The following is a 13,150-nucleotide window of genomic DNA, read 5'->3' on the forward strand; positions in this document are numbered from 1 at the left end:
CAGCACTAAAAATGACACAAGTCTTTGTCTCAGGGAATTGCAATCTACTTTCCTCTGATCTAACTATCATGAATAAACTTTTACCATTTTTTCTTAATAGCACACAAACTTGTACACTTAGATGCATATGCAGAATGGAAAATATTAAGCAAATATCACAACATTTACTCTGGGAAAAGGTACATGGAAAGTTAAAATGACTTTTTACTAATTTGACACTTTTCTAAGTATTTTTAATTTTTTAAGTGAAATAACCATTCCATGAATGTGCACTTGGTGTTTTGTAGTATATTTCAAACTCTTCAAATGAAAAAAAATCAAAATATTAAATTTCAAAATTCAATACATTTGTCAAACTGTGGTGTACCTGTCAACTCCGTATATTCATTAGAAAAACACTGAGAAATGATTACGGTTTGATATACATATAAAATTCATTCTCAACAGGATGGAGGTTAATTTCATTCTTCCATACAAGTGCAAAATTTCTTTCATCTTGAAAGCCAATTAGCAATGTAAACTAGTTTAAATATTTTACACGAATTTCAAAGGCAGAGATCAAAGAAGCATCCAGACTTAGTTAGTCTTAGCAGTTACATGGTCCGGTCGCACATTCAAAGAGTAATTTGTTCTATGATATCCCTAGGGGGTAGCGTTTCATTCCCATATGATTACTCTGAGTAGCTTTCAGCTTGTCCATTTCAATTTTGAGCATTTTTTGTAATGTAAAGAAACCACACCCTCTTCATAATTTTTAGCCATTAATCTTTGCTCCATCATTTGTGCACCTTTTAAATATTAAAAACCTTTTACCTACCTGTTCAAGCTAAATATCTTAAATAATCCTTTGTGAACCATCACTCCAATTGTTTCGAAAATAGTACAATCATAATGTGGTAAGATAAGCAACTGATGCTTGAAGTGGCCAAGTGATGGGTACTATACCCAGCTTCCGGGGTGAAAGGGCATGGTGTGTAGCATGGGCCCTGGTAACTGTGTAGCACATGCTACTTCTTGTTCAACAAGGTGGATATGACTTCTTCACAAAACCCATTCCCTGAGAGAGTTCTGCGGTTCTTGAATCTCTCTTGGCTCTTTCTACCACCCACTTTACCTCTCTCAGTCTCCTCAAAGAATCCTTCTTTGTTTTAGTTATTTTATTTATTTTTGAGAATATAGCTGTATTGTTTCCCCTTCCCTTTCCTTCCTCTCATCCTTCCAGTTTCCCTTCCTTGCTCTCTTTCAAATTCATGGCTTCTTGCTTTTTAATTTTGGTATTATACAATAATTACATTTTCATCTTATTTTTCCTCCCTATATATCTCTCCCATTCTCTTTCAAACCCATGCCTTCTTTTTTTCTCTAATTTTTGTTACATGTGAATATATACATGCATATATAATCCTGAATATAATCTGCTCAGGCATATAATGGTACTTTCATGTATGTTTTCAGGGTTGAGCATTTGGTGCTAGAAAACTCATTGACATGTTCTTCCCTGAGGAAAACCACCTCTCCCGCCTATAGCTCTATGACTAGAGCTGAGGTCTCATGGGCGTTTCCCCCACCCAGTTTGGCATGTCCATCAGTGTCATCCTTGTTCCTATACATATGTGACAATAAAATCGTGACATATCTTTGTTGATAGAATCAACCAAACATCTACTTTTCTTGATTCATAATCCCCGGCCTACATTTATATTTCCTTTCAGTTAATCACTCAAATACAGTGCATTTGTTCTATGAAAGTCACGTGCTAAATGAAATGCAGTGATTACAAAAAAGGTACTGACTCTATCTATATCATCATATGCTTTCTTAAACTCAACTAACAAGACGGTCATTAATACATGTATTTAAGCAATTTGCGTAGTTTCAATTTGTATTTTAGAAAGTTATATTTTTTGTTTCTAACCACAACCTTCATATATCTGAGATTCAGTTGAAACTGGAAACCCTATGCTATAGTTCTGGGCTCTGTGTATCATGGGAAAAGGTTGACAGCTTACAGAAATTGTCCACACTTAGGTGGACAGAATACCTGGAAACCAGGAGAGGTGACAGTTAACTGATGACTTTATTATACGGAAAGATCCAGAGAGTCTGTGATCAAGCTAGGACCAGAACTGGAGATGTAAATGTCATGAAATGAAGTAAATATGTGTAATTATTTGAATCTCAGGCTACTTCTCTTACAACCAAGAGATGACTGTGTTGAGCCTACATTTTAAGCACGGCTCTATGTTTACCCTTCCTAGACCTAGACCTCTGGGCAGAGCGTAGGTCAGATGACTGACAGCTGCAATTCATCAAGGATGCTCTGCACACAGCTTCCATTGATGTGTCCACACACTAATGTCAGTTCTAATGCAAGGGATATTTCCCAGTTCTTTATATTGAAATGAGGCAAGTAAGTTTACCTTCTCTGAATTTTCTTTTTTTTCCCTTATTAATTTATTCTTGTTACATCTCAATGGTTATCCCATCCCTTGTATCCTCCCATTCTTCCCTCCCTCCCATTCTCTGAAATTTCAAAGTTTCCAACACTATATGCTAGTCTTTTATCAGTACAGATAGAAAGAAAATCCATTTTAAAAAATTCTTTAATTCAAACTATTTTAGGACAGAAATAATGTTGACCCAAACAATAAAATTATTTATTGAGTTTGTCTATTTATGTCTTAAATCACCTGCAATCTATCTAAGATGGAATTGAGTTTAGCTGCTTAATGACCATTAATTTCACCTTTGCATAGCTTTGAAATAAGCTATCTCTTATATACTGAACTATCTCTTATATAAGACACAGAAAAAATACATGTAATTCTCTAAAACTCAGACTCTCTATTTCTAAGTGAGATTATTTATGCCACCTTGTAATTTATTTGAAGATAACAAATGGAGTCATGAAAGATGGTGCCTAACAAAACTGAAACAGAGGGATTCATAAGAATAAGACCTGGTGGCATTCAGAGGAAGGACAACAGGTTACCAAGAGACTTGATACCCTATGAGCATAAACAGGGGGAGGAAATCCCCCTCAGGAACAGTCATAGAGGAAGGGAATAAGGGGAAAATGGGAGGGAGGGAAAAATGGGAAGATACAAGGGATGGGATAACCATTGAGATGTAACAAGAATAAATTAATAAAAAAAAAGAGTCTTCTGAAAAAAAAAGAATAAATCTATCACCTTTTGTATCATTTGTCCCAATCTTTCCTCTGTTATTGCTTCATTACACATTTCAGTCCCTATTTGACACTCACCCCCTTGCAGGATCTTACCCACTAAAAGTCATATTAGTTGGTGTACTCCTGATTGATTCATTTAAACATCTTATGATATAGCCACAGATCTTCTGACAAAAAGCATGGATGTGTATACGTAAGCTCTTCAACCTATGAAATCATAAGTACAAGGTTTTCTTATAATAACATTTATAACATTAATATTAATATTATTTGGTTAGTTTTCTGGATTTTATCATTTCATCTGTTTCCATCTAGAAAGCAATAGTAGGTATTAAAGTGGAAACTTAAGCTTGACAAGTTTCATCAATATTTGGTTTCATTGCTTATGTATTTGCAAATTTGGGTAGCTTGACATTATTTGACTTTTCCATGATGACATTAATAAATATTCCATGGATACAGAACTTGAGATCTAAATCGTGTACTTACGGTACCTCAATATGTCACGAGACCATCAAAGTTAAAATATGTTACCATTTCTGTACAGAAATTTTAATCCAGCACAAGTTTAATCCCTCTGGCTGGAATATAGACACAACCTTAATCCCTAACAATGAAGGAAAAGTGAGTTTGTAGAGAAAAGCACCCATGTTTGAAAGTGATATCTAATTGAGAAGCAGACAAACTGACAATCAGAGAAAGATTTGACAGATGGATTATGCCCAACTCTCAAGAGAGAGAGAGAAGAAAAGAGGGCAACTGGGGAGACAACACACACACGCGCGCGCGCACACACACACACACACACACACAAGAGGGAGGGGCGAGTGAGAAAGCTCTCGGAATATAAAGTGAATAAATAAATAAACTTAATAAATGTGGGTTTACAATTGGTCTCACAATATTGTGTTCATTTTGAATCAAGATTGAATCTGTTGTCTAAGGAGCACTAAAAATTAATCTGGTAAATTTCTCTCTAAATCAAATGCAAGTTTTATGGTAGAGATGTGATTTTTCAGAACTATTTATTAGTATTAATAGTTAAAAGTCACAGGATAAAAAGAGAGTTCCACTTGTGCACACTTGGCACAGAGTGTGCAGTTTGGACAGTCTTTTGCTTGAGGTTGAGAAAACCCTGATTCAGTGTGGGTCTTTTAAAAAATGGTTCTCTGCAGCAGGGGTAGACCAAAAGGAGAGGACTTGGCTGGTGTCTCCCTTTTTGTTGTAGCACACGTATCTGACTTTCCCTTCCACTTCTCTCTCCCTGTCTCTCTCTCTCTCTCTCTCTCTCTCTCTCTCTCTCTCTCTCTCTCTCTCTCTCTCTCTCGCTTTCTCTCTCTCTCCCTCTCCCTTGCCCCCTCTCTCTTGTGTAAAATATCTGTTTTTGAGTTTACAGTACAGATTTTTTGACTCTTGCTCTTTTCCTAACCCATAATCCCCAGTCTCTGCAGTTGGACCATCTCTTTAAAACGGGACAAAACTCCCAAACTGTGGCTGCTCCATCCAGACTGAGCTCTAGGCTTCCCTCCTTCTGCCCTGCTCTGCTAATCACCCTGCTTTCCTCTATAAAGTGGTGTTTTTCTACCACTAGCCACCTCTTAGGATAGCTGCTTGCTAACTATTTATTATCCCCATTTATTATCCTGAAAATCCATGCTTGGACATTATCAGGTGTCAGATGGTTATTACACTTAGACTCATGCTCACAGGCACAAGTCAAGGAACTTTATATGGAACATGTCGCAGTGGTGTATGAGCTCGCTGTAGAATGAGTAGATAGCACGTGAGGATATCTGGAGGAAAGAAGTGAGAGTGTGAAAGCTGCCCATTATGCTGCGCTTAGTTATCCAATTAGATACACAGTGAACAGTTGGCACCTGTGAGCATAAGGGAGACGTCAGCAGCTATTACATGAGAATTAAGTTGGCAAGGAGCGGACAGTCACCAGATGCACAGGTACAGATGGGGACAGGAGCCTGGCCAGGGGGAAACGGGTTATAAAAAGTTTGGCCAGTGAGGTTCATTAGTTTCAGGACTGGTAATTACGTCGTTTAACACAAAATACGTGCTTTACTCCACTCAGAACATAATATTAAAAGAGTGACCATTAATTAAACAACTGTACTTAACTTTGGTAAATTAATTAGGTGATTTTTTTTAATTTATAATTTCAGCAGAGATTAAAACTTCAACCTTCATAGACAACTATTTTTGTTTGAAGTTGAGAAGATAGTATCCAATCAATGATTGATAGAGTAAGTTCCATATAATGCCTGTCAGCTTTTGGTCTTGTCTTCTTAGAATGCCTAAATGAGAGATGTGCACATAAGGAGCCTCATATACACTTTGGCATATAATAAGGAACAATTTTCATTCTCCCAAGCAATGTTTCAAGTGGTGCTCTTATACAAGTTTTAGAGAGCACACACCCATATGTAAATACAGGAGACCCTTTCTCTCTCTCTCTCCTTCAGTTGAAGCCTAAAGGCAAATCCAGAGCTGCAGTCTCAGCTTTTCAAGGCTTAGCACAAGGATACATCTTGTAACGTATCTCACAGAACATTTTTTTCTAGAGTGTTTTCCAAGCCATTTTATTAACCATCTGAAAAGTCTTATTGTATCGTTTTTTTTTCCTCTGTTTGGCAGTAGTTTCTTGAAAACCTCTTCTTCTCTAAAGAAAAAAATGGAGTGAGAGGGATGGATCTGGAAGAGAGGGGAGGGAGAGGGAAGTGGGAACAGGGGAGGAAGGGAGGGATGGTCAGGATGTATTGTATGAGAAAAAATATACTTCCAGTAATAATAATAACAATGATAATGATGATGATGATGATGATAATAATAATAATAATAGAAAATTACCATGAAAATCTTATTTTATTTAATTTTTATCTTAAATTTTTCTATGAATAATGTTTTTTGTCAGAATAGTGTTTTTCTAAACAAGCCTATCTACTCTTGTTCTAGAACTTTCTAAGCAATCACTGTAAGTGGTGGTAGAGGTCAGTTGAAACCAATAGTTAGCCAAATTCTAAAAGCAAAGGACTAAAACCCAGACTGAAATCTATTTATGGAGAAAGTGACAAGACCCTGACCTCAATCCTACTATTTACAGCTACTATTGGAATGATTATGTCTGTGTTGTTTGAAGTTGCTTCAGTTTGTCAAATTTGATGCCTGCCTCTCAGTATAAAAACTAATCAATTTATTAGAAGAATGAACTTCTGATCTTAAAAACTGATGAATTTTTACCAAGCTAAGGCAACAAGAGTTGCCATCTCTGAACAAAAGCATGCAAAATAAATTTTATATAAATTGTTATTATTTAATGATTTTTATTGTTTGGTTCATCACGATTTTTTATATTCTTATGTTGTGAAAGTTTGTATACTCAGAACATTAAATAAAGCCATCATCATGTATTTCTGTTATTTGTATGTTAATATTTTTAAAGATTCTTATAACTTTATCTTACATATAGTGTTACTAACACCATAGACTATATTAAAACAATAATATAAAAAGATCAAGTGATGCTTAGGTTGGAAACAGAAGGATAGTTCCAATGTGCTGGAGAAGAAACCAATTCAATTCTTGGCATTAACAACCTAAAAATTTAGTTTGCTATATTAACTGTAAAACTAAACACAGATATTATGATGTTTTAATAGATGCAGAAATAGCACCAAGAAAGTATAATGTATTTTCATGGTGAATCAACAAAAGAAGAATTTACAGCAAATTCAAAATGGAAGAAATCTTTAGTACCTTATAAAAGACAGTCATAAGAAAATCTAAACTCTGGTGACATTACTAATGGTTAAAGATTTGACTTTTAGTAAGAATGGAAATAATGCAGCAATATTTTCTCTTGGCATTAATATTCAAAATCACAAAGTCATTCTCAGCCAGTGCAAGAAGTAGTTCATAGAAAGAAAATAATAAAATTCAATTATGGAAATACATTTCCTTGCAGATTACATGATTGTCTAAGTAGAAAATCCTACATAACCATAATACATGAACAAAGCATCTACCATGAAGAGCCAATACATGCATTTGAATTTATCAAAACCAACACATTAATATCAGTCATATTTTATCTATTAATAATAAAAATAAGATAATGAAATTTAAGAAAGTATTATTGGCACTTAGTGTAAAAGTTAAATACTGTTATAAATACAAGAAGTTTTATATTACAGAAATTGCAAATAACTTATAGAAGAAAAAGAACTTACTTAATAAGTGGCAAATACTGCTGTATTTGAAACCTCGAACTTGTTATAATGTTAAGATCCCAAATGAGTCAACAGATACCACATAATCATGACAAAATTCTTGTTATAATTTGCATGTGTATTGGCAATATAAGCATAAAATATTGGTGAAACACCACTGGACTACAACAGCCGATATGATTTTTAGAAAAAAACAACTGAAGAGTCCATCACGTTACTTGAAGTTATTATATAGAAACACATTCACTATGTTATGAGACACAAAAACAATGGAAATAAAGCCCAAGCGTATTAGTTAGCCAGTCACCATGACAGAGTAGCCAACACTGACACTGGGAAGTTGCGCAATGCATATTCATTCTAGAGATCGAATTGCCAAGATGTAGTGCTATTTTGATTCCAGAATGGCTAAGATCGAAAACTCAAGTGAAAGCACATGCTCGCATGGATGTGAAGCTAAGGGTATATTTCTCTATTGCTAGTGTGAGTGCAAACTCATACCACCACTGTGGAAATCAATCTGGAGGTTTCTCATAAAACTGAGCATAGTTCTATCTCAGGACCAAGCTATACACACCTGGGTGTATACTCTAAGGATACTCCACCATACTACAAAGACACTTGCTCAACTATGTTCATAGCAGCCTTCTTTGCAATAGCCAGAACCTGGAACCAACCTAGATGTCCCTCAATCCAAGAATGGTTAAAGAAAATGCACTACATTTACAAATTGGAATACTACCCAGGTATTAGAAACAAGGAAATCTTGAAATTTGCAGGCAGGTGGATGGAATTGGAAAAGATCCCTGATTGAGGTAACTCAGACTCAGAAAGAGTCTGGTATAAACATGTGGTATAAGCTACTTATAAGTTGATATTAGCTAGAAAGAACAGGATAACCGTGCTATAATCCACAGATGCAAAGAAGCCAAGGAGGGCCCAAGAGAGGATGTTGTTTTTCACTCAGAAGAGGAAATAAAATTGACATCTGAAGTAGATGGAGGGAGCAAACTGGGTGGAAGAGGGGGTGGGAAGGGTAACCAGGGTGGGGATCATGTGTAGGGAGAGTGGGGGTGGGGACGGACTGGGAGAGAGAGCAGAAATCGGGACGGGGCATCTCTGGTATAGAAGAGACTTCCGAGGGTCTGTGTGAGTAACTCTACCTGAGACTTGTAGCAGAGGGAGTTAAGGAGTCTGAAATGGCCACCTTCTGTGTCCAGATGGGACTTTCAATGAGGGGAGGGGACACAAACCCACTCATAAAACCTTCAACCAAAAAGTTGTCTTGCCTACAAGAAGTGTAGAAGCAGAGATTGAGAGAATGGCAAACCATTGGCCAGTCCAACTTGACACCCAGCCCATGGGAGAGAGCTAACTCCGGTCGCTATTGGTGATCCTCTGCTATGCTTGCAGACAGGAGCCAAGCATAACTGTCTTCTGGGAGGCTTCATACAAGAGCTGATGGAAGCCAGTGCAGAGACCCAAAACATGGGCAGAGCTTGGGGAAATTCTGTAGAAGAGTGAAAGGAAGGATAGAGGAAGATTGAGGGGTCAATAACGTCACAAGAAGACCTACAGAATCAACTAACCTAGGCTCGTGGGGGTTCACAGAGACTGAACTACCAACCACGGAGCATACGTGGGATGGACCTAGGCCCGCTACAGGTCTGCAGGAGATGTGCAGCATGGTCAACATGTGGGTTCCCTAAGAATGGGAGTAAAGGCTATCTATCTCCAACTCCGTTGTCTGCTTTTGGTTCCCTTTTCCCTAGCTGGGCTGCCTTATCAGGCTTCAGTGGAAAGGGATGTGCTCAGGACTCCTGTGGCTTGAGGGTTAGGGTGAGCTGGTTCCTTTTGGGGTCCTCCCCTTCTCTGAGAGCAAGGAGAGAGGGGAATGAGGGTACGGGAGTGTGAGGGCGGGACTTGTAGGGGAGGAGAAAGGGACTGGGATAAGGCTGTAAAGTGCTTTAATTAATTAACTAATTAATTAATTAAGGAAAAGGAGAGGGGTCAGAAAAAAATTCCAGAATGGCTGAGGGCATGAGCCCATGAGGACCCATCTGACTGAGGAGCTAACGGTTGTTGAAAGATGCTGGAGAAGGAAGAGTCATTCTTCTTTGGAGGATGCGGGCACTAGTACATTTATCAGTCTCCAGTAATGCTCTCACATTCATGTATATACAGGCAACAAAAATTAAATTTAATGGTAGCTAAACAACAAAAGACAGCATGAAATTGGGAAGGTACCATGTTATATTAATGGACCATGTTTAATAAGTTATTTTTCAAAATTTTAATCCTCTAAAAACACCACCTCAAATTTTTATCTTGGATGTGGTTAAGCCCGGTGTTTTGGTTTTTTATTAATTTTGGTTCTGTTTGTTTGTTTCAAAGAAATACAGATTTCTGTCACTGGTATTCTTATCATGATTTTGAACTGCTCTGTTTTTATGTTTCTTTGTTGCTTCTACAAATAAGGGAAAAGATAATAATCCTGAGGTGATTTACAGGTTTGTTTGTGAACAGCAAGTAATAAAACACCGGCTTTAAAGTATTTGGAAGATGTAAAATTTGGGCCTAATGCATAATTATTAGTGCTGAAGATTCCTGGTTGCAAAGGAAGCCTAAATGTGCCAGGTGTTCTCAGGAGAAAAAGGCTAATGACACCATCAGCTATAACTCATAAAAAAATAAAGACTTCAGATCTTCAAGCCAGAGTAGAATGCGATAAGCACCATAGGACTTGCTTCAATATTAAAACATGCAAAAAGTAAATGTTCCTGGCCCCAAGATAAGAATGCTGTGGAACTGTAAAATGAATTGCAAATTAGTTATTTGGCTTACACTAGCATATCAAGGCATGACTTATATTCAGGAATTTCACATCTTTTACCAGGAAGTATGAGTGCCAAATGCCTAAACAAAGAAGAAACAAAGTAATTACAGTAATTGTCAGTCCTAGTGTGTTTCTCTGCCACCTTTCTTTTCTTTGATATTCTCTCTCTCTCTCTCTCTCTCTCTCTCTCTCTCTCTCTCTCTCTCTCTCCCTCTCTTTCTCTCATGTGTGAGGTAAATATGTCTGTGTATGTGCATGTGTGTGTGTGCCTATGTATGTGTTTGCCTGTGTGAGCACGTGCGCGCATGTGTGTGTGTGTGTGTGTGTGTGTGTGTGTAAAATACTCCCCTGTAATGTTAGCTCCTGGGTTAGAAAACCAAGTTAGACTCTTACTTCATAGTCTAACTTGCTACTGTTATTAACAACATATAGATCCTCTATTGAGTAAAGATGAAAAACAACATATTTAACAGATTTTAAAATTACATGTGTATTGTACATGGATATGTCAGCATGAGTACAGATGTTCTCAGAGGCTACATGTTTTGAATCTCTTTGGAATTGAAGTTGTAGGCAATTGTGGTTTTCTGAGATTGGATCTGAGGACTGAACATGGCCTTTTGCAAGAGCTGTTGACTGCTGGGGCATTTCTCTGACTCAAAAAAATGTGTCTTTATGAAGCATTTAGTCCATGTTAAGCATTATAATTTCCTTATTATCAAGTTCAACCTCAGATGAAAGAATTGAGCTAATCATATAACTCACTGTGAAGAAAGCAACCATCAGGGACAGTGAAGGACTCTTAGTTTATTAGTTACTCCATTTACTTATTATCTCCCTTTCAATGTTTCCCCAGTTACTCAACTGGGAAGTGAATGCTGATACATTGCATTAGGGAGGAAAACATGAAAGGGCTAACTCTTTCTGTGACATCTTCTCATACTCCTTTCTTACAATGTGGTTAATGAAAAACTGAAGTTCAAATTGGCAGAAGACATTATAATGAATATCCTCCAAAAAGTATGTCTAAAGTCACCTTACCATCCAGTAGTTGGCCACTGTACACCATGAGGTCAAAGAAAATAAGAAATATAGAGTTGAAAAGGGAAGTTACACATATCAGTTGTGCACATACGATCAGTTGCAGCAAGGAAGAACAAATATCACAGTTATCTCTACCTTGTTTCTCCAAGGATGCATGGATGTGTGCACATGCACACACACACACACACACACACACACACACAGTGAGTGTTTGTGCAGATTAATAGATTATATTTTCATGCCTATAAAATCATTATTATATATCTGAATTTTTTATCTCTCTACTCTGAGATTATTAAACAGAAGCAGTGTCCATAAGCATTAGCCTTATATTTCAGTAGTTAAATTACAGGACACACATGTTTAAAGAATCCAAATTGCAAAGAGTGACACAGAAGAATAAAATTATCTCAAAATATTTTAAAATTAAACCTTCAGTATCCTCACTGTCTTGGTACAGGAGTATTTTTGAGGGTGTGTGGTGGACATAAATGTTTTTGTTTTGATCCCAAGTGAGGGATGTGAGTCAGACTTGTGAGAGAACAAGAGACATAGTCTTTGCCAACTGATAAAGATTCTAGTATGGACTCTGGGAGAATTCATAATTATAAAACTGTTACACAATTAGATTTTGTGAAATAACTCCCAGATTTACACTGTTACAATATTTTCAAAATTTTTTATTATTTTTTATATTTTTACATATACATTTATTTTATTACACACATATACAATAAAATACCTACAGCAAGAAGAACCATGAAACAATCAGGAATTATATAAATGTTACATTCTTAGTGTTTTGGCTATTTGTATTTGACAACTTTGAAGAAAACATCTTTCCTATCTTTGGGAGTCTAAAATTCTGAATTAAAAACAATATCTATCACATCTCATCATTATCAACTTAAAATATCTATCTAGACTTAAAAGCATCTTAACCCCAAAACATGTAAGCTTCATTGTAAAACTAAACTATGTGGTCTTCAACTACATCAGAGACTTGAGAAGGAATAAAACTTAATTATCTGAGTGAACCAGAAGTTCAGGTTAGCAGATTCCAAAATGAAAAAAGTGACAGCGACAGTTTTCTACCTGAACAGTCACCCAAAACTCTATAATGTTGGAGCATCATCTTCAGCCTTCTGGCTCAATATATCTGACAGACATATTTGTGAGGCAGGAACTATTGAGGACTGGCTTACCCTGTCTTCACAGAGTTTGGCCGTCGACTCTGACTCGTTTATCCTTTCTTCTAGAGCAGTGCCTCTCAACCTTCTTAATGCTGTGGTCCTTTAATATATGGTGTTTTGAGCCCTCAAACAAGAAGCCTGGCTTTTCTGGCCTTTAGTGTGTGGTACTGCTTCTTATTGGTTGGCCATTCATCACTCTGCTTTGAGATGTTCCTAGAGAGAGCCACTCCAGAGAACACCTCCAGGTTCTGGCTGCTGTTGTTGGGGTCACCTTTGCTGAATTGCTGGTGTGCTGCTTAATGGACTGCTAGGATCCTGACGACAAAGAGCAGAATTCCAGGAACTGAGTCTGAAAAGGTCTACCTCTCCTGTTTCCCTTAGCCTTGTTTCTCTCCTGTTGAAAAGGGGTACAGACACCGAAGAACTCCAAATAAAGTAGGTTTGGAATAGTTCAAAACCTACAGGGGTGTTGTTGGTAGAAGGCATGTGTTTGCTATACCTTTTGAAAGGTAAAGCTGAAATTTCTTGTGTGTTTATTAGAAATTTTAAAATTCTAAAGATGATGTAAATAGATATTGTCTAAAGAGTATCACAAACTTTTCTGTGTTGACTTAACTATCTTGTCATATAAATCTTAGGTAATGTATTT

The sequence above is a fragment of the Acomys minous genome (assembly GCF_964271855.1).
Source record: "Acomys minous genome assembly, chromosome: 10".
In the NCBI taxonomy this organism is placed as follows: Eukaryota; Metazoa; Chordata; class Mammalia; order Rodentia; family Muridae; genus Acomys; species Acomys minous.